Raw genomic sequence first — 24,401 nt, 5'->3', positions numbered from 1 at the left:
GATGGATAAATAATATGTTTTTATATTTATATAATGGAGCATGGGCTGTTGGTGTAGAGCACCTATATCATCTTCTTTTTAATGAGCGAGAAGAGAAAGTTTAAATTGACACAAAGATCTTCATGGAAACGTAGAGAGTAATGTGGGTGCTTATTAAGACGGGTTACAGCTGAAGAAAATGGTTAGGGCTGTTAGTCAGAGTTCCTATAGGATCTATAAAGAGCATAACATTCAAAACCTCTGCGGTAAATGAGAATTAGGAGATGTGTTTAATACATGACTGGCCCTAAGCGAGATTCGGTTGGGGCCCCTCCACCTTACGGCAAAACATTTTAGTTGCCCCCCTCTTTTTTGTTTGTATAAAATGTTAATTTCCTGCAATTCTACACAATTTGCCATGGACATAGAGAAAATGTAGACATTTTATATCAAATGTCATACAATTCTGCTCTTTTTGTCATGGGGCAGAGATACTTTTTTTACAGTTTTATAGGTTATTTCCTGCAATTCTACACATTTTGTAATGACTTATGCCATGTTAATATGCTATCTGAGTGAGAATGACAAACAAAATCTAAATCAAATCAAATTGTATTTGTCAGATGCGGCGAATTCAATAGCCTAATCTTCATGACTAATGTTCAAACTTAGACGTCAAACAGTATCTGGCCCAGTGCTTCTAAAAATGTTAGGCACCTTACCGTGAAATGCTTACTTAAAATCCCATAATTAACCAACAATGCAGAGTTTTTAAAGCAAGAAAATATTAGCAAAATCTGTTTTAATACTAAAATTAAATTTAAAAATTAAATAACAATAATGAGGCTATATACAGGGGGTACCGGTACTGAGTCAATGAGCGGGGGGGTACAGGTTAGTCGAGGTAATTGACGTAATATGTACATGTAGGTAGGGGTAAAAATGTCTACGCATAGATAAACAGCTAGTAGCAGCAGTGTAAAAAAGGGTGTCAATGCAAATAGTCCAGGTAGCCATTTGATTAACTGTATAGCAGTCTTATGGCTTGGGGGTAGAAGCTGTTAAGGAGCCTTTTGGACCTAGACTCGATGCTCCGGTACCTCTTGCTGTGTAGTAGCAGAGATAACGGTCTATGACTAGGGTGGCTGGAGTCTTTGACAATTTTTAGGGCCTTCCTCTGACACCGCCTGGAATAGAGGTCCTGGATGGCAGGAAGCTTGGCCCCAGTGATGTACTGGGCTGTACGCACTACCCTCTGAGGGGGAATAGGCGTTGTTGTTCCTTCTTCACGACTGTCTTGGTGTGTTTGGACAATGATAGTTTGTTAGTGATGTGGCCACCAAGGAACGTAAATCTCTCGATCCGCTCCAATACAGCTCGGTTTCAAGGGTATTTATTTAAATAACAAACAAAGAAAAAAGAATAGGTCTCGTCCAGGAGACCTCCTCCGGGATACCATCTTCTGGTCTCCAGGGTCTTGCTGTATCCTATGGGGTACAAAACTGAGCTCCCTTCGTTATCTCTGGCACTGAGCACGACTGTACGAGAGCAACCTCTCTTTCCCCAGTCCCCTCCCCAGTGTGCTGCCCTTCTGGCAGCTTTATGGGACTCGTCCAGCTGGTGAGCAATCAGCCTCTTGATTACACACCAACCACAATCATGCATTCAGTTGTACAACTGACTAGGTATTCGGAGAGCCCGTCGAGACCCGGCACGTCCAGCAGAGGGAGCCATCGCCACGTGATGTAGACTCGACGAGTCCCCCCCTGGTGGCTAACCTGCTGTATGCCTCCCCCCCAACTCTGTCGGGGAGGGGGCTGTCGTCAGTGTGACGTATGTCTCCCTTCTCGATAGGGCATCCACGTTCCCAGGCTTCGCCCCTGACCTGTGAACAACAGAAAAAGAGAAGCGTGGAAGGGACAAGAACACCTGGTGATCCAATCCTTTGTGTCCCTTCACCTGGCCATCCAGACCATGGTGAACATGGTCTGTGACCAGAGTGAAGTGGGTCCTCAACAGGCAGGTAATATCTGAGAGTGTCTAGTGCCCACTTCACCGCTAGGCACTGTTTCTCGACAATAGAGTACACCACGATGTGGTGCTCCTCCTCATCGTGTACCTGGGACAGGACATCCCCTAGTCCCATGTCGCATGCGTTCGTCTGGACCAATCGGGCATTATGAGAATCAGATTGGAGCACAGCGCTTCCTTCAGACACCTGAACGCAGTTTCAGTCTTGCCCATACATTTCACTGTTTTCGGGAGGTCGGGCCCTGGTTAGATCAGTAAGAGGGAGGCTATAGCTTCAAAGTTGGGGATAAACCGGCTGTTGTATCCTGCCAGTCCCAGGAAGGACTTGACCTGTGTCTTGGTGTGTGGAACGGGCCAGTCACATACCGCGGGGACCTTCCTCTCCTGGGGCTTGACGTTCCCCCGTCCGATCAAATACCCCTGGTACTCCACCTCCTCGAAACCTAGCTTGCATTTCGTGCGGTTTGCTGTCAAATAGGCAGCTGCGTACTGTTGGTGGGGTCAGAGGACTTTGTCCATCAGGCGCTGGAATGTGGGCGGGGCTCCGTCGAGACCAAATGGGAGCACCCGGTACTGATATAAGCCGTACAGTGTCAAAAAATTCGTCTTCTCCCGGGAGGAGGCTGCCCACGGTACATGCCAATATCCTTTGGTCAGGTTCGAGGGTGCTGATGTACTGGGCTTTTCCCAATCGGCCGATGAGCTTGTCCACCCTCGGCATGGGGTAGGCATCGAACAAGCTGATGTCGTTCACACCCCGGAAGTCATTACAGAAGCGCAGGCTACCGTCCGGTTTGGGCACCAACATGATGGGCTGCACCATGCACTGTGGGACTCTTCGATGACCCCCCTCCTCAGCATAGCCTCCACTTCCTGCTTCACTGCCTTCTTCCAGGCCTCGGGGATCCGATATGGCCTCTTTCGTGCCATTTCCCCGGGTTGGGTGCGGACGGGAACACCACTGGTAATGTTGGCGTCCTGGGTCCCGACAATAACACGGCCAAGGCTGTCCTCTCGTGCCACCGCTTCAATAGGTTTACGTGGTAAATATTTTAGGGTTTCCGTCTCCCCGGCTGCCGTGCGTGGTAATTGACGGGTTCCAGCTTCTCTATCACCTCGTACGACCCGTGCCATGTTTCCAGGAACTTACATTCTGCTGTGGGGGATTAAGACCAATTGGGTTCCCCGATTGTAGACCTGGGCTTGGGTGCGTTGGGCCTTCTCCATATGTTCCCTTACAAACTAACCATATGGTTGTCGTCCACTCCCTCGTCATCTCCATGTGTTCTACCACGCTGTGTAAGGGGGTCGGTTGGGCTTCCCACACCTCCTTGGCGAGGTTCAGTAGGCCACGTGGCCTCCTCCCGTAGAGGAGTTTGAAAGGGGAAAATCCGGTGGATGACTGGGGCACTTCTTGAACCGAGAACATTAGGTGGGGTAGTAGCTGGTCCCAGTTCTTCCCATCCTGCTCGATGACCTTGCGCAGCATTTGTTTGAGCGTTTTATTGAACCGCTCGACGAGCACATCTGTCTGCGGGTGAAAGACGGCGGTCCGAATCTGTTTGATCTACAGGAGAGCACACAAATCTTTCATTAGGTGGGACATGAACTCGGTACCTTGGTCGGTCAGGATCTCGTTTGGGATGCCCACCCGGCTAAAGAGGTGGAACAGCTCCCGGGCAATTCCCTCGGAGACCGCCGCCCGTAGGGAAATGGCCTCGGGATACCGGGTGGCATAATCTACTATTACCAGGATGTACAGGTTTCCTTGTGCCGTTTTTACCAGGGGTCTCACTATGTCCATGGCGATGCGTTCAAAGGGCACCCCGATGATCGATAGGGGGACCAGTGGGATTCGGAATTGTGCTTTTGGGGCAGTGATTTGACACTCCGGGCAGCTGTGACAATAGTCTTTCACGGCCCTTTCTTATCCCAGGCCAGTGGATTCGGGCGGCGATCCGTTCCCGGGTCTTCTCCATTCCCAGGTGCACCCCCAACAGATGGGTGTGGGCCAGCATAAGAACGGTTCCCACGTAACGTTGAGGCAGCAACAGTACGTCTCAAAGTTCTCCCTGTTGGCGCAACACCTGATATAAAAGATTATTCTTGATTTGGAAATGGAGTTATCGCCAGTCACGATGGGTCATTGTACCTTTTCCTCAGCTTGTGCCTCCACAGTGCTGCGAACAACAGACAATCTTGTCCCACGAGGAGGGGTACCAGCAACTCCGGTACGGCACCTACTATCATCTGGCAGCTCCCTTGTGGCATCACGATGTTGGCCTGTACAGTCCGATACCACTTGGTGTCGCTGTGGACACAGGAAACGGACATCTCCCTGCCATGTTCGGCCCCCTGGGCCAGCAGGTTTGTGGCTACGAGCGTAACCACACTCCCGGAATCCAATAGAGCTTCAGTGTTGAGTCTGTCAACTTTCACCGAGACCATGGGTGCCGTTGGTTCGTGGTGCACCCAACAGGAGGTGACGTAGTTCACTGCGTGGTCCACCTCGCGTCGGTTTGAGGTATACAGCGGTGGGGGTGTCCTTCCGTCCCCTTGGACGGGACCCCGACTCGGCCCGTCTCCCCTTCAGCTGGGCCTCGATGTTCTTATGCGTCTCCACTGCTCCTAGGAAGCCCTACAAGGTCTGGGGCACGTGTAGACTCACTTCCCTCTTCGTGTCGTGGGGTAGCGCCCGTAAGAAGCGATCCATGACCCCTTTGTCCATGATGGAGAGGGTGGATACGTCAGTTAGCAGCCACGCCGTGATGATGCGCAGTAGGTTGCTCATCTGGGCTCGGGGGGAGGTGTCAGCTACGAACTGCCAGTCGTGGACCAGTTGGGCCCGATGGGCCAGACTGTACCCGTAGCGGCTGAGTATCTCCCATTTGAGACTGTCGTAGTTCGCTGCCTGTTTGTCGTTAACCTCTCTGGGATATGTGGGACGATAGCGCCACTTGGCCAATAGCCAGGGAAAATGTAGAGCGCCAAATTCAAAAAATTATAGAAAATCAAACTTTCATTAAATCACACATGTAAGATACCAAATTAAAGCTACACTCGTTGTGAATCCAGCCACCATGTCAGATTTCAAAAAGGCTTTTCGGCGAAAGCATTATTATTACTATTATCTGATGATAGCACAACAGTAATCAAAGAGAGTGTAGCATATTTCAACACTGCAGGCACAACACAAAACGCAGAAATAAAATATAAATCATGCCTTACCTTTGACGAGATTATTTTGTTGGCACTCCAATATGTCCCATAAACATCACAAATGGTCCTTTTGTTCGATTAATTCCGTCCATATATATCCAAATTGTCGATTTATTTGGCGCGTTTGATCCAGAAAAAAACAGCTTCCAATTTGCGCAACGTCACTACAAAATATCTAAAAAATTACCTCTAAACTTTGCCAAAACATTTAAAACTACTTTTGTAATACAACTTAAGGTATTTGTAAACGTTAATAATCGATCAAATTGAAGACCGGTCTATCTGTTTTCAATACAGGAGATCAACAAACTAACGCTACTTTTCTAGTCTTGCGCAACTCTCAAACAGTACACATGACGTTACACTGTTTCCAGGTGGCCTTACTTCTTAATTGCACAAAGGAATAACCTCAACCTATTTCCAAAGACTGGTGACATCCAGTGGAAGCGGTAAGAACTGAAAACAGGGTGATTAGAAATCCAGTACCCCAAAGAAACCTCATTGAACAGACAGTGAACTAAAAAAAATACAAAAATAATGGTTAGTCCTCGGGGTTTTGCCTGCTACATAAGTTCTGTTATACTTACAGACATGATTCAAACAGTTTTAGAAACTTCAGAGTGTTTTCTATTCAAATCTTCTAATAATATGCATATATTATATTCTGGGGATGAGTAGAAAGAAGTTGAAATTGGGCATGCTATTTATCCAAAAGTGAAAATGCTGCCCACTATCCTAGAGAAGTTAACTTCTTGAGAATACAGGGGGTGCTGTTTCGCATTAGCATAATTGCCTCTACAGATTAAACTGCCTCTTATTCAATTATTGCTGTTACTATATGCATATAACCATATACCAGTGGATAGAAAACAAGCTATGGTTTCTAAAACCGTTCCAATTGAGTCTCTGAGTCAAACACAGGTCATTTCACAGCACTTTCCCTGAGCCAGAAGAAGATTGCAAGATGTGTATGCTCGCTTCAACGCTCTGCCTATATATGGTCACGCCACCTATGACCCGAATCACACTTCCTTCTTCTTCCTCTGGGTGTCTGGAAGACGTCAGAGGAGAAATTTTTTGTTTATCTTGTACTGACGTGAAATAAGACCTATTTCTTTAGCGTGACCGACAACTTCCGGTTTCTGAAATGCGCGTTTTCAGAGGTGGCATTGTCTTTTGTTATGCTGACGTTACGGATGAAAACTATCTCCGTGTCGAAGTTTGTTTGATACATGTGACCATATCACCGTAATGTATGTTTTTTCAATATAGTTTAATCAGATTATTAGATTTTTTTCGGGAGTTTTGCCGTGTTCCGTTCTTTGAGTTTTTTAACTTTGGACATGGACCGTGCCAGTCGACCAGTACCCAGGCTAAATGAAGAGGGGAGGTTGCCATTGTGAATGGATTGAACGACTCATCAGGACTAAGGACACCTTGATCAACATTCTGATGAAAGACCAGCAATAGTAAGACCCAATTTACGATGTTATTTCATATATCTGTCGTGCATGTGAACTGGTCGCGCGCGTCCAGCTGGTTCTGGCTGGCCTGGTTATGCTAATTTAGCGATACATTTTGTTTTCGCTATAAAACATTTAAAAAATCTGAAATATTGTTTGGATTCACCAGATGTTGGGCTTTCAATGTCTGTACGCTGTGTATTTTTTCTGAAATGTTTTAAGACAAGTAATTAGTTATATAACGTTGGTCTCTGTAATTGTTCTAGCTGCATCAGCACTATATCAGATTGCAGCTGCAATGTAGAACTGTGATTTATACCTGAAAAATGCACATTTAAAAAAAAAAAACGACATCCGGTTTGGAGCGAGCGGTCGCATTTGCATTCGCTCTGCAGGTAGTATAACTTTTCATTACATTTCATTACATTTCATTATAGTACAACGGTTTAATTTGTCTAACCTTAGCAATTTCTTCTTAGCTAGCTACTTAGCCGTCTGTGTATAAAAGATAATTGCGTAATTATCGTATTCCGTCGTCTATCGTAGTCCACACTGCTATCTGCCCAGCAGCTAGCAAACGTCCACCGTCTACCGAATAGTAGTATAACTTTTCATTACATTTCATTATAGTACAACGGTCTGATTTTCATTTTCATTACAGTACAACGGTTTGGTTTGTTTGATCTTAGCTAGCTACATAGCCGTCTTTGCATCAAACATAATTGTGTAGTTATTGAGGTTCGCCAGCCAGCTATTTTCGCCCTAACGTAACGCAACGTAGCCAACACTGCTAGCTAGCCAGCTTGCCACCGAATAGCAGCATTGTAGAAACGAGTGCATTACAACGGAACGACTTGATCAGTGTAGTGTTGGCTGACTACACAGTTGTCTTTGCTATCTTTGATTTGTATTTGTTCGATCTTAGCTAGCTACTTAGCTGGCTACATAGCCGTCTTTGTATCGGTGATAATTGTGTAGTTATGAAGGTTCGCTGAGGTTCGCTAGCCAGGTATTCTCGCCCTAACGTAACGTAACGTAGTCAACCCTGCTAGCTAGCCAGCTAGCCACCGATTAGCAGCACTGTAGAAACGATTACATTACAACGGAACGACTTGACTTGTGTAGTGTTAGCTAGCTACATAGTTTTCTTTGCTATCTTTGTATCTAAGATAATTGTGTAGCTTTGAGTAATTATCGGTTAGCTAGCCAGCTATTTTTCGCCTGCCGCGCTGCCCTCCTCCTACCTAGCCAACACTGCTAGCTAACACTGCTAGCTAGCCAACTTCTACCGAATAGCAGCACTGTAGAAACTTACATTACAACGGAACGACTTGATTAGCGTAGTGTTAGCTAGTTGTCTTTGCTGTCCTTGTATCCATGATAATTGTGTAGTTTAGAGAAATTTAGTGAAATTGTCGAGGTTACCTAGCCAGCTTCACTTTCAACAACGTAGCCACTGCTAGCCAGGCTACTTCACCAGCCAGCAGTACTATATCATTTTAGTCAATAAGATCTTGTATTTTATTTTATTTTTGCAACGTAAGCTTAACTTTCTGAACATTCGAGACGTGTAGCCCACTTGTCATTCTAATCTCCTTTGCATTAGCGTAGCCTCTTCTGTAGCCTGTCAACCATGTGTCTGTCTATCCCTGTTCTCTCCTCTCTGCACAGACCATACAAACGCTTCACACCGCGTGGCCGCGCCCACCCTAACCTGGTGGTCCCAGCCCGCACGACCCACGTGGAGTTCCAGGTCTCCGGTAGCCTCTGGAACTGCCGATCTGCGGCCAACAAGGCAGAGCTCATCTCAGCCTATGCGTCCCTCCAGTCCCTCGACTTCCTGGCACTGACGGAAACATGGCTCACCACAGATAACACTGCTACTCCTACTGCTCTCTCTTCGTCTGCCCACGTGTTCTCGCACACCCCGAGACCTTCTGGTCAGCGGGGTGGTGGCACCGGGATCCTCATCTCTCCCAAGTGGTCATTCTCTCTTTCTCCCCTTACCCATCTGTCTATCGCCTCCTTTGAATTCCATGCTGTCACAGTTACCAGCCCTTTCAAGCTTAACATCCTTATCATTTATCGCCCTCCAGGTTCCCTTGGAGAGTTCATCAATGAGCTTGATGCCTTGATAAGCTCCTTTCCTGAGGACGGCTCACCTCTCACAGTTCTGGGTGACTTTAACCTCCCCATGTCTACCTTCGACTCATTCCTCTCTGCCTCCTTCTTTCCACTCCTCTCCTCTTTTGACCTCACCCTCTCACCTTCCCCCCCTACTCACAAGGCAGGCAATACGCTTGACCTCATCTTTACTAGATGCTGTTCTTCCACTAACCTCATTGCAACTCCCCTCCAAGTCTCCGACCACTACCTTGTATCCTTTTCCCTCTCGCTCTCATCCAACACTTCCCACACTGCCCCTACTCGGATGGTATCGCGCCGTCCCAACCTCCGCTCTCTCTCCCCCGCTACTCTCTCCTCTTCCATCCTATCATCTCTTCCCTCTGCCCAAACCTTCTCCAACCTATCTCCCGATTCTGCCTCCTCAACCCTCCTCTCCTCCCTTTCTGCATCCTTTGACTCTCTATGTCCCCTATCCTCCAGGCCGGCTCGGTCCTCCCCTCCCGCTCCGTGGCTCGACGACTCATTGCGAGCTCACAGAACAGGGCTCCGGGCAGCCGAGCGGAAATGGAGGAAAACTCGCCTCCCCGCGGACCTGGCATCCTTTCACTCCCTCCTCTCTACATTTTCCTCTTCTGTATCTGCTGCTAAAGCCACTTTCTACCACTCTAAATTCCAAGCATCTGCCTCTAACCCTAGGAAGCTCTTTGCCACCTTCTCCTCCCTCCTGAATCCTCCTCCCCCTCCCCCCCCCTCCTCCCTCTCTGCAGACGACTTCGTCAACCATTTTGAAAAGAAGGTCGACGACATCCGATCCTCGTTTGCTAAGTCAAACGACACCGCTGGTTCTGCTCACACTGCCCAACCCTGTGCTTTGACCTCTTTCTCCCCTCTCTCTCCAGATGAAATCTCGCTTCTTGTGACGGCCGGCCGCCCAACAACCTGCCCGCTTGACCCTATCCCCTCCTCTCTTCTCCAGACCATTTCCGGAGACCTTCTACCTTACCTCACCTCGCTCATCAACTCATCCTTGACCGCTGGCTACGTCCCTTCCGTCTTCAAGAGAGCGAGAGTTGCACCCCTTCTGAAAAAACCTACACTCGATCCCTCCGATGTCAACAACTACAGACCAGTATCCCTTCTTTCTTTTCTCTCCAAAACTCTTGAACGTGCCGTCCTTGGCCAGCTCTCCTGCTATCTCTCTCAGAATGACCTTCTTGATCCAAATCAGTCAGGTTTCAAGACTAGTCACTCAACTGAGACTGCTCTTCTCTGTATCACGGAGGCGCTCCGCACTGCTAAAGCTAACTCTCTCTCCTCTGCTCTCATCCTTCTAGACCTATCGGCTGCCTTCGATACTGTGAACCATCAGATCCTCCTCTCCACCCTCTCCGAGTTGGGCATCTCCGGCGCGGCCCACGCTTGGATTGCGTCCTACCTGACAGGTCGCTCCTACCAGGTGGCGTGGCGAGAATCTGTCTCCTCACCACGCGCTCTCACCACTGGTGTCCCCCAGGGCTCTGTTCTAGGCCCTCTCCTATTCTCGCTATACACCAAGTCACTTGGCTCTGTCATAACCTCACATGGTCTCTCCTATCATTGCTATGCAGACGACACACAATTAATCTTCTCCTTTCCCCCTTCTGATAACCAGGTGGCGAATCGCATCTCTGCATGTCTGGCAGACATATCAGTGTGGATGACGGATCACCACCTCAAGCTGAACCTCGGCAAGACGGAGCTGCTCTTCCTCCCGGGGAAGGACTGTCCGTTCCATGATCTCGCCATCACGGTTGACAACTCCATTGTGTCCTCCTCCCAGAGCGCTAAGAACCTTGGCGTGATCCTGGACAACACCCTGTCGTTCTCCACCAACATCAAGGCGGTGGCCCGTTCCTGTAGGTTCATGCTCTACAACATCCGCAGAGTACGACCCTGCCTCACACAGGAAGCGGCGCAGGTCCTAATCCAGGCACTTGTCATCTCCCGTCTGGATTACTGCAACTCGCTGTTGGCTGGGCTCCCTGCCTGTGCCATTAAACCCCTACAACTCATCCAGAACGCCGCAGCCCGTCTGGTGTTCAACCTTCCCAAGTTCTCTCACGTCACCCCGCTCCTCCGCTCTCTCCACTGGCTTCCAGTTGAAGCTCGCATCCGCTACAAGACCATGGTGCTTGCCTACGGAGCTGTGAGGGGAACGGCACCTCAGTACCTTCAGGCTCTGATCAGGCCCTACACCCAAACAAGGGCACTGCGTTCATCCACCTCTGGCCTGCTCGCCTCCCTACCACTGAGGAAGTACAGTTCCCGCTCAGCCCAGTCAAAACTGTTCGCTGCTCTGGCACCCCAATGGTGGAACAAACTCCCTCACGACGCCAGGACAGCGGAGTCAATCACCACCTTCCGGAGACACCTGAAACCCCACCTCTTCAAGGAATACCTAGGATAGGATAAAGCAATCCTTCTGCCCCCCCCCCCCCCCCTTAAAAGATCTAGATGCACTATTGTAAAGTGGCTGTTCCACTGGATGTCATAAGGTGAATGCACCAATTTGTAAGTCGCTCTGGATAAGAGCGTCTGCTAAATGACTTAAATGTAAAATGATGTAATGTATGCTATACCATAAATATGTTATCAGACTGTCATCTTATGAATTTGTTTGTTGGTTTGTGGCTATCAATATCTTAGTTTAGCCGAATTGGTGATAGCACCTGATGGAGTAAGAAACTGTTGGAGTAAGAAAATGGTGTCTTTTGCTAACGTGTTTAGCTAATAGATTTACATATTTTGTCTTCCCTGTAAAACATTTAAAAAATCTGAAATGGTGGTTTTATTCACAAGATCTGTGTCTTTCATTGGGTGTCTTGGACTTGTGATTTAATGATATTTAGATGCTACTATTTAATTGTGACGCTATGCTAGCGATGCTAATCAGTGTGGGGGAGGTGGGGGGTGCTCCCGGATCCGGGTTAGGTACTCTGTAGAGGTTTTAAGGTCCCAATATGCCTTTTGGGTATTTCCGGACAGGAATGGGGCCAGCAGACTTACCTACTTCGGTCTTGGCCATCCTTCCCGTAGTGCTGTCCATTCAAACATGCAGAGGTATGTTTCGATGTTGTCGTCCTCCGTTAGCTTGATTAACCTTTTCATACGTGAGTTCCAAGTATCTCTGGCGGTCACCCCAGCGTGAGTTGTTTTATGCACGTGATGTCAGAATGCACTCACTGTTCCTGAAGGTGATTATTATACAACATGTGCTGCCTGCTAATTATCTATAGGCTATGTTTCAACTTGTCAATTTCAAATTATTTTGAATTGAGTTGTGTTCCGCCTCCTGATTAATTCACATAGTGTCACGCCCTGGCCTTATTATTCTTTGTTTTCTTGATTATTTTAGTTAGGTCAGGGTGTGACATGGGTAATTGTCTATGTCAGAACGTTTGTAGCCTGTCTGTCTATGCACAACGTTTGTAGCTTCACGGTCGTTTTGTTATTTTGTATAGTTTGTATTAAGTGTTCGTCTTTCATTTAAATAAATTCATTATGACTGCATACCTTGACGCGTATTGGTCCGACCCATGCTTCTCCTCTTCAGACGAAGAGGAGGAGAACGATCGTGACAGAATTACCCACCATAGGACCAAGCGGCATGGAAGGCGGCAACAGGACCTAACCATAAAGGATTTCTGGACATGGGAGGAGATACTGGATGGTAAGGGGCCGTGGGATCAACCTGGAGAATATCGCCTCCCTCGTGAAGAGCTGGAGGTAGCGAAAGCCGAGAGGAGGCGATATGAGGAGGCAGCACGGAGACAAGGCTGGAAGCCCGTGAGTACAACCCAAAAATTTCTTGGGGGGGGCCTTAAAGGGAGTGTGGCGAAGTCAGGTAGGAAACCTACGCCTACTCCCTGTACTTACCGTGGAGAGCGAGAGTACGGGCAGACACCGTGTTACGCAGTAGAGCGCACGGTGTCTCCTGTACGCGTGCATAGCCCGGTTCGGTACATTGCAGCTCCACGTATCGGCCGGGCTAGACTGAGCGTTGAGCCATATGTCATGAAGCCGGCCCAACGCATCTGGTCACCAGTGCGTCTCCTCGGGCCGGCGTACATGGCACCAGCCTTACGCATGGTGTCCCCGGTTCGCCTACATAGGCCGGTGCGGGTTATTCCACCTCCCCGCACTGGTCAGGCGACGGGGAGCATAGAACCAGGTAAGGTTGGGCAGGCTCGGCGTTCAAGGGAGCCAGTACGCCTGCACGGTCCGGTATTACCGGCGCCACCTCCCCGCCCCAACCCAGTACCACCAGTGCCTCCTCCACGCACTAGCTATATGGTGCGTGTCTCCAGCCCTTTACCACCAGTGTCTAAACCACGCACCAAGCCTCCTGTGTGTCCCCAGAGTCCTGTGCGTCCTGTTGCTGCTCCCCGCACTAGCCCTGAGATGCGTGTCCCCAGCCCGGTGCCACCAGTCCCGGCACCACGCACCAGGCCTACAGTGCGCCTCAGCCGGCAGGAGTCTGCCGTCTGCACTGCAATGACTGAACTGCCCGTCTGCCAAGCGCCATCTGAGCCATCCGTCTCCCCAGCGCCATCTGAGCCATCCGTCTCCCCAGCGCCATCTGAGCCATCCGTCTGCAATGAGCCTGCAAAGCCGCCCGTCTGCCATGAGCCTGCAAAGCCGCCCGTCTGCCATGAGCCCACTGAGCCGTCCGCCAGACAGGAGCCGCTAGAGCCGCCAGCCAGACAGGAGCCGCTAGAGCCGTCCGTCAGACAGGATCTGCCTGAGCCGCCAACCAGACAGGATCTGCCAGAGCCGCCAACCAGACAGGATCTGCCAGAGCCGCCAACCAGACAGGAGCAGCCAGATCAGTCAGCCAGCCATGAGCAGCCAGATCCGTCAGCTAGCCATGAGCAGCCAGATCCGTCAGCTAGCCATGAGCAGCCAGATCCGTCAGCTAGCCATGAGCAGCCAGATCCGTCAGCTAGCCATGAGCAGCCAGATCCGTCAGCTAGCCATGAGCAGCCAGATCCGTCAGCTAGCCATGAGCAGCCAGATCCGTCAGCTAGCCATGAGCAGCCAGATCCGTCAGCCAGCCATGAGCAGCCAGATCAGTTAGCCAGCCATGAGCAGCCAGATCCGTTAGCCAGCCATGAGCAGCCAGATCTGTCAGCCAGCCATGGGCCGTCCCTCAGTCCGGAGCTGCAGTCCCTCAGTCCGGAGCTGCAGTCCCTCAGTCCGGAGCTGCCATTCCTCAGTCCGGAGCTGCCCCTTACCCCGGAGCTGCCCCTTCCCCTGGTGCTGCCCCTTACCCTGGTGCTGCCCCTTACCCTGGTGCTGCCCCTTACCCTGGTACTGCCCCTTATCCTGGTACTGCCCCTGACCCTGGTACTGCCTCTTACCCTGGTACTGGTCCTTAGTCCGGAGCTGTCCCTTAGTCCGGAACTCCCCCTTAATGCAATGGGGTTAATGTGGAGGGGGGTCGTTTGGAGGAGGCCTAGGAGGTGGTTAGGTACTGTGGTGACGTGGGGACTACGACCAGAGCCGGAGCCGCCACCGTGGAGGGGAGCCCACCCAGACCCTCCCCTAGACTGTGTATGGTGCGCCCGGAGTTCGCGCCTCAAGGGGGGGGTTATGTCACGCCCTGGCCTTATTATTCTTTGTTTTCTTGATTATTTTAGTTAGGTCAGGGTGTGACATGGGTAATTGTCTATGTCAGAACGTTTGTAGCCTGTCTGTCTATGCACAACGTTTGTAGCTTCACGGTCGTTTTGTTATTTTGTATAGTTTGTATTAAGTGTTCGTCTTTCATTTAAATAAATTCATTATGACTGCATACCTTGACGCGTATTGGTCCGACCCATGCTTCTCCTCTTCAGACGAAGAGGAGGAGAACGATCGTGACACATAGAAGTAGCCCATTTAAGCGTTGCAGACAGTTTATGTTTGCCGCTTTACTGAGCCGGACAAACTTCTCTCTTCGAGATAGCCCACACACTTCACCAATGTTTATGCAGTTCAAGTATGCAGAGATTGGCGCAGTCTTGCACGAATTGGAACATTTTCTGGCTGGAGCTCGCATTGCCTTGTTGTTTTCCTTACAAATAATAACTTTGGACATGTGTGCGTTCCTATCAAAGAAAGTTCCTTATTTTCTGTATATCGTGTTGTCGTTTCTATTGTAGGCGCATACAGTATGTATGTATGTACTGAGCACGGCTATACGGGAGTAACCTCTCTTCCTCCAGTCGCCTTCCCCATGTGCTGCCAGCTGTCCAGCTGGTGAGCAATTAGCCACTTGATTACTCACCATCCACAATCAGCCCCAAAAATATAGATGAAAGCTCTCTTGGTAAATAGTGTGGTCAACACCTTAAATTAGGTACTCTACTTCAGGCAAGCAAAACTTCCTTAATATTATAGATTGCGCACCAGCTGTTATTGACAAATAGACACAGGACACCACCCTTTGTCTTATCAGAGGTTGCTGTACTGTCTTGCTGATGCAGGGAAAACTCAGCTAACTGTATATGATCCATATCCTCGTTAAGCCATGACTCTGTAAAACATAAGATACTACAGTTTTTAATGTCCCGTTGTTAGGATAGTCTCAAACAGAGCTCATCCAGTTTATTCTCCAGTGATTGCACATTTGCCAGTAGGATGGATAGTTAAGGCAGATTATCCACTCGCCAAAAAATTCTCACCAAACACCAGGATCTGCGGCCCCTGTATTGGCATCTCCTCTTCATACGAATGACAGGGATTTGGTCCTCGTCTGGGAAGAGCCGTAAATCCTTCGCCTCCGATTCATTAATGAAAAACTCTTTGTCCAGTCCGAGATGAGTAATCTCTGTTCTGATGTCCAGAAGCTCTTTTCGGTCAAAAGAGATGGTGCCAGAAACATTATATACAAAAAAAGTTACGAACAACGTGAAAAAAGAAACAGAATAGCACAATTGGTTAGGAGCCGTAAATGACAGCCATCCCCTCCGGCGCCATTTTTCCAGTGCCCCCTGGAGGTCAGGGCTCCTGGGCACGTGCCCTGCGTACCTGGTCGGAATACGGCCATGATTACTACAAGTTTAGATAGTTCCTAAAAAAAAAAGAAAACATAATTTTTTAGGGTTTGGAGGCCGCCTAGTGGCCGGGGGCCCTAATCGACCGCGTATGTCGCTTTTGCCTGGAACCAGCCCTGGTTTGATAGTAATGTTAGTGTTTTACATCTTATTATTTGTTAGTAGCCAAAGAACCCTTTTACAGTGTGCTCTAGAAAGCACATTTTTGTGAGTGAAATGGTCAGTGGTCACGGAGGCCATTATACTGTCCAGTCTCATATGTGAATGGAATATAATGTATCGTAACATATTGTTTTGTAATGCAGAATAGCTACAGAGTGGTATTATTAACTGTATCTACAGTGCATTCGGAAAGTATTCAGAGTATTCAGACCCCTTGACTTTTTCCACACTTTGTTACTTTACAGCCTTATTCTAAAATGCATTAAATTGTTTTTTTCCCTCATCTGAATGCTTTCTGAATGCACTGTACGCAGCCAATCCATGGAGCTTTAGCTCATAAAATAATAATAAAGTAAAGCAAGGTTGCAGTTCAATGTGTGGTCTGGCTAGCTTCAGCAGACAATGAGGGCTGTTTCTGTCCATCTCATTATGTCCTCACTATGTGCTAATTTAAGTCCTGGCTGCTTGTGCGGCTGGAGAGAGAGAATGAGTGTGGGACAGTGATGAGTAGGAGTGTTATGAATGCTGGGAGAATGATTACCACAACAAAGACCCTGATGTAGATAGGGCCAGCAGAAAGCTCCTCCAGACCTCACCTCTGCTGACACACACACACACACACACACACACACACACACACACACACACACACACACACACACACACACACACACACACACACACACACACACACACACACACACACACACACACACACACACACACACACACACACACACACACACACACACACTCACTCACACAGACTCTGTCCACGTTTGCTAGGGCATTTTTAGCAGCAGGATCATTAGTGGTCCTTAACTGTATTTCTGTTCCTATAAGGGTTTGGGCAGCCTGAAATATATTGCATATCATTGTGATCTGTATTCAATAGGACAGATATAGCTTGTTTTGTTCGCTTGCATCTGTGTGTGCCAAGAATGTGATTAACATTACCCAGTTGTGACTATTTCTATCTGATGGTGTATTCAATTTGCACTTTTATACAGTACCAGTCAAAAGTTTGGACACACCTAGGGTTTTTCTTTATTTTTACTATTTTCTACATTGTAGAATAATAGTGAAGACATCAAAACTATGAAATAACACATATGGTATCATGTAGTAACCAAAAAAAGTTTTAAACGAATAAAATATTTTTTAGATGTTAGATTCTTCAAAGTAGCCACCCTTTGCCTTGATGAAAGCTTTGCACACTCTTGGCAAATGTCTGTTCAGGGGGAGGGAAGGGTAGATGTCTGTTCGGGGAGGGGTGTCCAAATGGGTAGCAGTGGGGGGGATGATGGAAGCAGGTAGAACAGGCCATGGCTCGAGGGGACAGACCATATTTATTCAGCCTCTTGTGGTTAAAGAGTCGCTGTCGTACGTTCTTCATGCACAGCCAGGGGCTCCACCTATGTGACTGCATTTTACTATTCACTGCTGTAAGCTGATTCTATTTGTTATGGTTGGTTTAGTGTGCACCTGTGTCACGGGGAGCAGTTTGAAAAGAGAAGATATGGAGGAAGGGGATGTTACTGTTCCAGTAAATCTGTGTGAGAGATATCGTCTGGCTTGATATACATGTTCTACCATAGCACGTCAATTATGCCTGTACTGATAATTAATTACATGCAGACAGACAAGGTGCAAATGTCACGACTTCCGCCGAAGTCGGCCCTTCTCCTTGTTCGGGTGGTGTTCGGCGGTCGACGTCACCGGCTTTCTAGTCACCATCGATCCATTTTTCAGTTTCATTTTGTTTTGTCTGTATTATACACACCTGGTTTCAATTCCCCCCATCATGTTCCCTACTTAACCCTCTGGCTTTCATTTCTGTTTTGTCCGTGATTGTTTGTGCGTTAGTGGTTGTGGTTTGTACGTGTATGTATGTGATTATTTCCATTTGTGGAAATTTGCCTTATTTTTGTGTAAAACACTGTGGTTTCACTCAACACCTGTGTCCTGCGCTTGACTCCGAATATTCTCCGCACACAACCCTGACAGCAAATGGCAGCACTGTCTGAGCTCATCTGTCATATCAGTGCATTGGATAAACAATATCCTTCTTTCATTATCCATTGTCTTTCACATTAACATCCCTTCAGTCTATAGTCTTTTTAAGTGTTTGTTGTGTTACTTCTAGTCAGTCGCACTGCAGGTAACAATAATTTATTACCATACTCATACTATTTTATCTGAGCTGCTAATATAAGTGCTACCCTCTAGCCTCCCCTCTCTCTCCATGATTTCTTATCTCCTTCAAGCAAACCTCTGCCTCAATAATCCCCTTTACCCTCCTCATTTTCTATCCTCCTGTGTTATCTCCCATATCTTGTTTCTGATTTGCAACTTAGAAGGGGATATTGTGCCGGTTGTGCCGTGGCGGAGATCTTTGTGGGCTATACTCGGCCTTGTCTCAGGATGGTAAGTTGGTGGTTGAAGTTATCCCTCTAGTGGTGTGGGGGCTGTGCATTGGCAAAGTGGTGGGGTTATATCCTTCCTGTTTGGCCCTGTCTGGGGGTATCATCGGATGGGGCCACAGTGTCTCCTGACCCCTCCTGTCTCAGCCTCCAGTATTTATGCTGCATTAGTTTATGTGTCAGGGGGCTAGGGTCAGTTTGTTATATCTGGAGTACTTCTGTCTTATCCGGTGTCCTGTGTGAATTTAAGTATGCTCTCTCTAATTCTCTCTTTCTCTCTTTCTTTCTCTCTCTCGGAGGACCTGAGCCCTAGGACCATGCCTCAGGACGACCTGACACGATGACTCCTTACTGTCCCCAGTCCACCTGGCCGTGCTGCTGCTCCAGTTTCAACTGTTCTGCCTGCGGCTATGGAACCCTGACCTGTTCACTGGACGTGCTCCCTGTCCCAGACCTGCTGTTTCCAACTCTCTAGAGACCGCAGGAGCGGTAGAGATACTCTTAATGATCGGCTATGAAAAGCCAACTGACATTAACTCCTGAGGTGCTGCACCCTCGACAACTGCTGTGATTATTATTATTTGACCATGCTGGTCATTTATGAACATTTGAACATCTTGGCCATGTTCTGTTATAATCTCCACCCGGCACAGCCAGAAGAGGGCTGGCCACCCCTCATAGCCTGGTTCCTCTCTAGGTTTCTTCCTAGGTTTTGGCCTTTCTAGGGAGTTTAGCCCAGCCACCGTGCTTCTACACCTGCATTGCTTGCTGTTTGGGGTTTTAGGCTGGGTTTCTATACAGCACTTTGAGATATCAGCTGATGTACAAAGGGCTATATAAATACATTTGATTTGATTTGAGCGCATTAGCTTTTGATTCTCCTCAGCAGCACCAGGCTGTGACTGACTGACTGGCAGGCTGAAAGGACTTCCTATACAGGGTAATACATCTCTGTCACTCTCAACCAACCTCCAGCAGCTCCCTGATCCTGCCTTTTTAATATAGGGGTCTGTCATATATAATTATATTGTTTATTTGTTAAACTTATCATCAGTGTATTCCTTTGCTGCAATATTCAGAAATCATTAAATGCTATTGTATTAGCTTATAGTGTACTGGTTGGGTGTGAAGCATGATGACAGTAGCTAATGATCCTTCTACTAATTGTTCACACATTGTCTACCAGTTTTCTTTCTCTTAGAATAGAATATCCTATATTGCCTCATGCCTTCATCTCTCCTACTTTGAATGAATCTCTCCCCCTCTCCCTTCCTCCTCCTCTGCCTGCTCTCTCTCCTTCTCGCCTGGGAGTGGTTTTGTTGTGCACTAGAGAGGACATCCCTTCGTCCTGCCATGGCCAGGCTCAGTGCAGGGAGCCCAGGGTTGTTGTGCTCAGTACAGCAGGGTCAGGGTCACCCCTGTTGTTGTCTGGATCTAGTCGATGCCACCCGGTCATAGGGGTTTAATCACAGTGACAGGAGCCTGGGATGGAGGGGACCCCGTCCATTCTCCTACCTGATCCCTCTGATGGAGTGGAGACACTGATGGGATGATGCCACTATCCACAACAATAGAGTTCCCTGATGCTCTGGGCTGATTTCACAGCCATTTGGAGGAGGAGATCATTTTGTTCAATTATGACAATTAACTGAGCCAAGCTTCCCTTAACCCCGCTCCCCTTTCCTACCACAGAAATACACTAACTGGCTTTCAAGAACTCACGCACGCACGCACGCACTCACGCACGCGTACGCACACACACACACACAATCAACTGGTCTCTGCTCAAAGATGACGCACAGATGGTGTCACGTTCCTGACCTATTTCTGTTAGTTTGTTGTATGTGTTAGTTGGTCAGGACGTGAGTTTGGGTGGGCATTCTATGTTTTCTGTTTCTATGTTGGTTTAAGGGTTGCCTGGTATGGGTCTTAATTAGAGGCAGGTGTTTGACATTTTCCTCTAATTGAGAGTCATATTTAGGTAGGTTGTTTCACAGTGTTCGTTGTGGGTGGTTGTCTCCTGTGTCAGTGTTTGTCGCACCATACGGGACTGTTCGGTTTGTTTTGTTCATCGTCATTTTGTGTAGTCTATTTTCCCTGTTCGTGCGTTCTTCGTGTTAATGTAAGTTCGTCGTCCAGGTCTGTCTACTCCGTTTGTTGTTTTGTTAGTTTATAGTGAAGTTCGTGTTTTCGTGTTTTCTTTAAATAAATTATGTATTCACAACCCGCTGCGCCTTGGTTCAATCACTACTCCTCCTCTTCGGTTGTAGAGGAGGAGGAGAACCGTTACAGATGGGGGCACTGTCTAACAAAACTAATATACCTACATCAAAGTTAAATATCCTATTGGGATTTTCTGCCAGCTTGTGGTCACAAAATAATATCCATGAGCCTCCTAAGTAAAAAGGATCAAGGTAATTCTGTGACCTGGGTGTTTATTTGGGTAATGTCAGTTGTTTTCTTTTCCAGAGAGAAAGAGCAATTATCAGAATGAGTTACTTTGGTGTTTACCAGTTTGGTAGATTGCGGGTATTTATGATAGATGGCTTGACTGTATGTGTACGTCTCTCATTGTGGATTGTACTATTGGAGAGAGAGAGTGAGACAGAACTAGAGAGTGGGCGGGGGGGCAAAGGGGAGGAGGGAAATGGAACACAAAAAGGTATTGATATTCACTGGTTTGGATCCAGCCTGATTTGAACTAAGTTAGTCTCATTACATCATGTTAGCGGAATTGAAGCGAATCATCATCCTGAAAAGGTGTGAAAAAAGATGCTCCTTTCATCCAGCCATTGCAGTTTGAAAAATGTCTTAATTCGTCACAATGTAATGTATCTCTCTGCTGGGAATTCTCTTTATTTTCATGTTACATTCTGATTAGCAGTAATGAAATAGCAATAATTCTTACATTGGCAATATTCTTCCTTGATATTTCACCCTCCATATCCTCCCCCCCTTCCTTTCCGCCTAGAGGCCCTATCTCTGTGTTTCTTCAACCTTTACCACTTTATTTCTCCATCCTTCCATCGCTTCTCTCCATCTCATCTCTCCTTCCCCTCTTTAATTCCATTGCTGATTTGCTTCCCACATCTCCCCAGCATAGTCTTCCATAGACTCCTACTCCATCCCTGTGCCCTGCTCTCAATGGTGACTGACCAAAATATGGCAGACATTGGCCAGTTGAGGTTGAGACGTGAAATCCCTGTATTGGATTCCTTTACTTTAGTGGACATGACGTGACTCCCTTTGGAGTATCCATGTTATCTGTTGTCTAATGTGTCTGAAGGCACTTTTATCTACAACACAATCAAACAACAATCCCCCCCAAACATGCACTGAGTGTACAAAACATTAGGAACACCTGCTCTTTCCATTACGTAGACTGACCAGGTGAAAGCTATGATCCCTTATTAATGTAACTTGTTAAATCCACTTCAATCACTGTAGATGAAGGGGAGGAGACAGATTAAATAATGATTCTTAAGCCTTGAGACAATTGAGACAGGGATTGTGTATGTGTGCCAATTAGAGGGTCAGTGGGCAAAACAAAATATTTAAGTGCCTTTGAACGGGGTATGGTAGTAGGTGCCAGATGCACCAGTTTGAGTTTGTCAAGAATTGCAACACATTCTTCACACTCAAACATTTCCCATGTGAATCAAGAATGGTTCACCATCCAAAGGACATCCAGCCAACTTGACATTGGAGTCGACATGGGCCAGCATCCCTGTGGAATGCTTTCGACACCTTGTAGAGTCCATGCCCCAATGAATTGAGGCTGTTCTGTGGGCTAAAAGGGGTGCAACTCAATATTGTTCCTAATGTTTTGTACAATAAGTTTATACAGTTAGTCATCTCTGTGCTGGGATCAGGATAGTTCATTATAATATTATTAAGTTAAAAACAACACAGGAATGAAATAATCAACATGTATTGATCACATCTTTACTAATGCTGCAGAAATGTGCCTTAAAGCAGTATCCAAATCCATCAAATGTAGTGATCACAGTATAATAGACATATCTAGGAAAACTAAAGTTCAAAAGGCTGGACCTAATATAGTGTATAAGAGGTCATACAATAAGTTTTGTAGTGATTCCTATGTTGTTGATGTAAACAATATTTGTTGGTCTGTGGTGTGTAATAAGGAGCAACCAAACACTGCACTTGACACATTTATGAAATTGCTTATTCCAGTTACCAATAAGCATGCACCCATTAAGACAATGACTGTAAAAACTGTTAAATCCCTGTGGGTTGATGAGGAATTTAACATTTTTATGGTTGAGAGGGAGGAGGCAAAAGGAATGGCAAATAATTCTGGCTGCACAACCGATTGGCAAACAACCGATTGGCGCCCTCAAGCGCCAGGGGGAGGGAAGAGCGGGAGCAGATGTGACATAAATAGTTACCTGTCAAACAGAACACAGAGGGTGTTCTTTAATGGAAACCTCTCCAATGTAATCCAGGTAGGCTCAGGAATTCCCCAGGGCAGCTGTCTAGGCCCCTTACTTTTTTCAATCTTTGTGAATGACATGCCACTCGCCTTGAGTAAAGCCAGCATGCAGATGACTCAACACTATACACGTCAGCTACTACAGCGAGTGAAATCACTGCAACACTTAACAAAGAGCTGCAGTTAGTTTCAGAATGGGTAGCAAGGAATAAGCTAGTCCTAAATATTTCAAAACCTAAAAGAATTGTATTTGGGACAAATCATTCACTAAACCCTAAACCTAAACTAAATCTTGTAATAAATAATGTGTATATTTAGCAAGTTGAGGTGACTAAACTGCTTGGAGTAACCCTGGATTGTTAAACTACTAGCACGCAGCTCGGACACCCATGCATACCCCACAAGATATGCCACCAGAGGTCTCTTCACAATCCCCAAGTGGTCTAAACTCCACTCGCCGTGTTTGAAGGAAGAAGAAGGATAAGTACAACCCCAAGAACACCATCCCAACCGTGAAGCATGGAGGTGGAACCATCATTCTTTGGGGATGCTTTTCTGCAAAGGGGACAGGATGACTGCACCGTATTGAGGGGAGGGTGGATGGGGCCATGTATCGTGAGATCTTGGCCAACAACCTCCTTCCCTCAGTAAGAGCATTGAAGATGGGTCGTGGCTGGGTCTTCCATTATGACAACGACCCGAAACACACAGCCAGGGCAACTAAGGAGTGGCTCCGTAAGAAGCATCTCAAGGTCCTGGAGTGGCCTAGCCAGTCTCCAGACCTGAACCCAATAGAAAATCTTTGGAGGGAGCTGAAAGTCCATATTGCCCAGCGACAGCCCCGAAATCTGAAGGATCTGGAGAAGGTCTGTATGGAGGAGTGGGCCAAAATCCCTGCTGCAGTGTGTGCAAACCTGGTCAAGAACTACAGGAAACGTATGATCTCTGTAATTGCAAACAAAGGTTTCTGTACCAAATATTAAGTTCTGCTTTTCTGATGTATCAAATACTTATGTCATGCAATAAAATGCAAATGAATTACTTAAAAATCCTACAATGTGATTTTCTGGATTTTTGTTTTAGATTCCGTCTCTCACAGTTGAAGTGTACCTATGATAAAAATTACAGACCTCTACATGCTTTGTAAGTAGGAAAACCTGCAAACTCGGCAGTGTATCAAATACTTGTTCTCCCGACTGTAAGTAGGAGTAAAAGTGACTAGTTACCATCTCTATCCTCTGTAATGTCTTTGTCTCAAACATTTAGACTGAATATTTCTGTTTTATTACAGTTTAAACCTTTGATTCAAAGACTCTCAGATGCCCCTGCTTTTCCCTGGTGTTGTCTACAGTCTACAACACAGACAGCTCTCCCTGCTTCACTGGGTGAAGCAACCCAAAGATTGCGAGTTTGAATCTCATCACGGATAACTTTAGCATATTCGCTAATTAGCATGTTAGCTAAC

Source organism: Salvelinus fontinalis, chromosome 14 (assembly GCF_029448725.1).
Source record: "Salvelinus fontinalis isolate EN_2023a chromosome 14, ASM2944872v1, whole genome shotgun sequence".
NCBI classification, from domain to species: Eukaryota; Metazoa; Chordata; class Actinopteri; order Salmoniformes; family Salmonidae; genus Salvelinus; species Salvelinus fontinalis.
The sequence above is the reverse complement of the archived record's forward strand: the minus strand, read 5'-3'. Positions refer to the sequence as shown.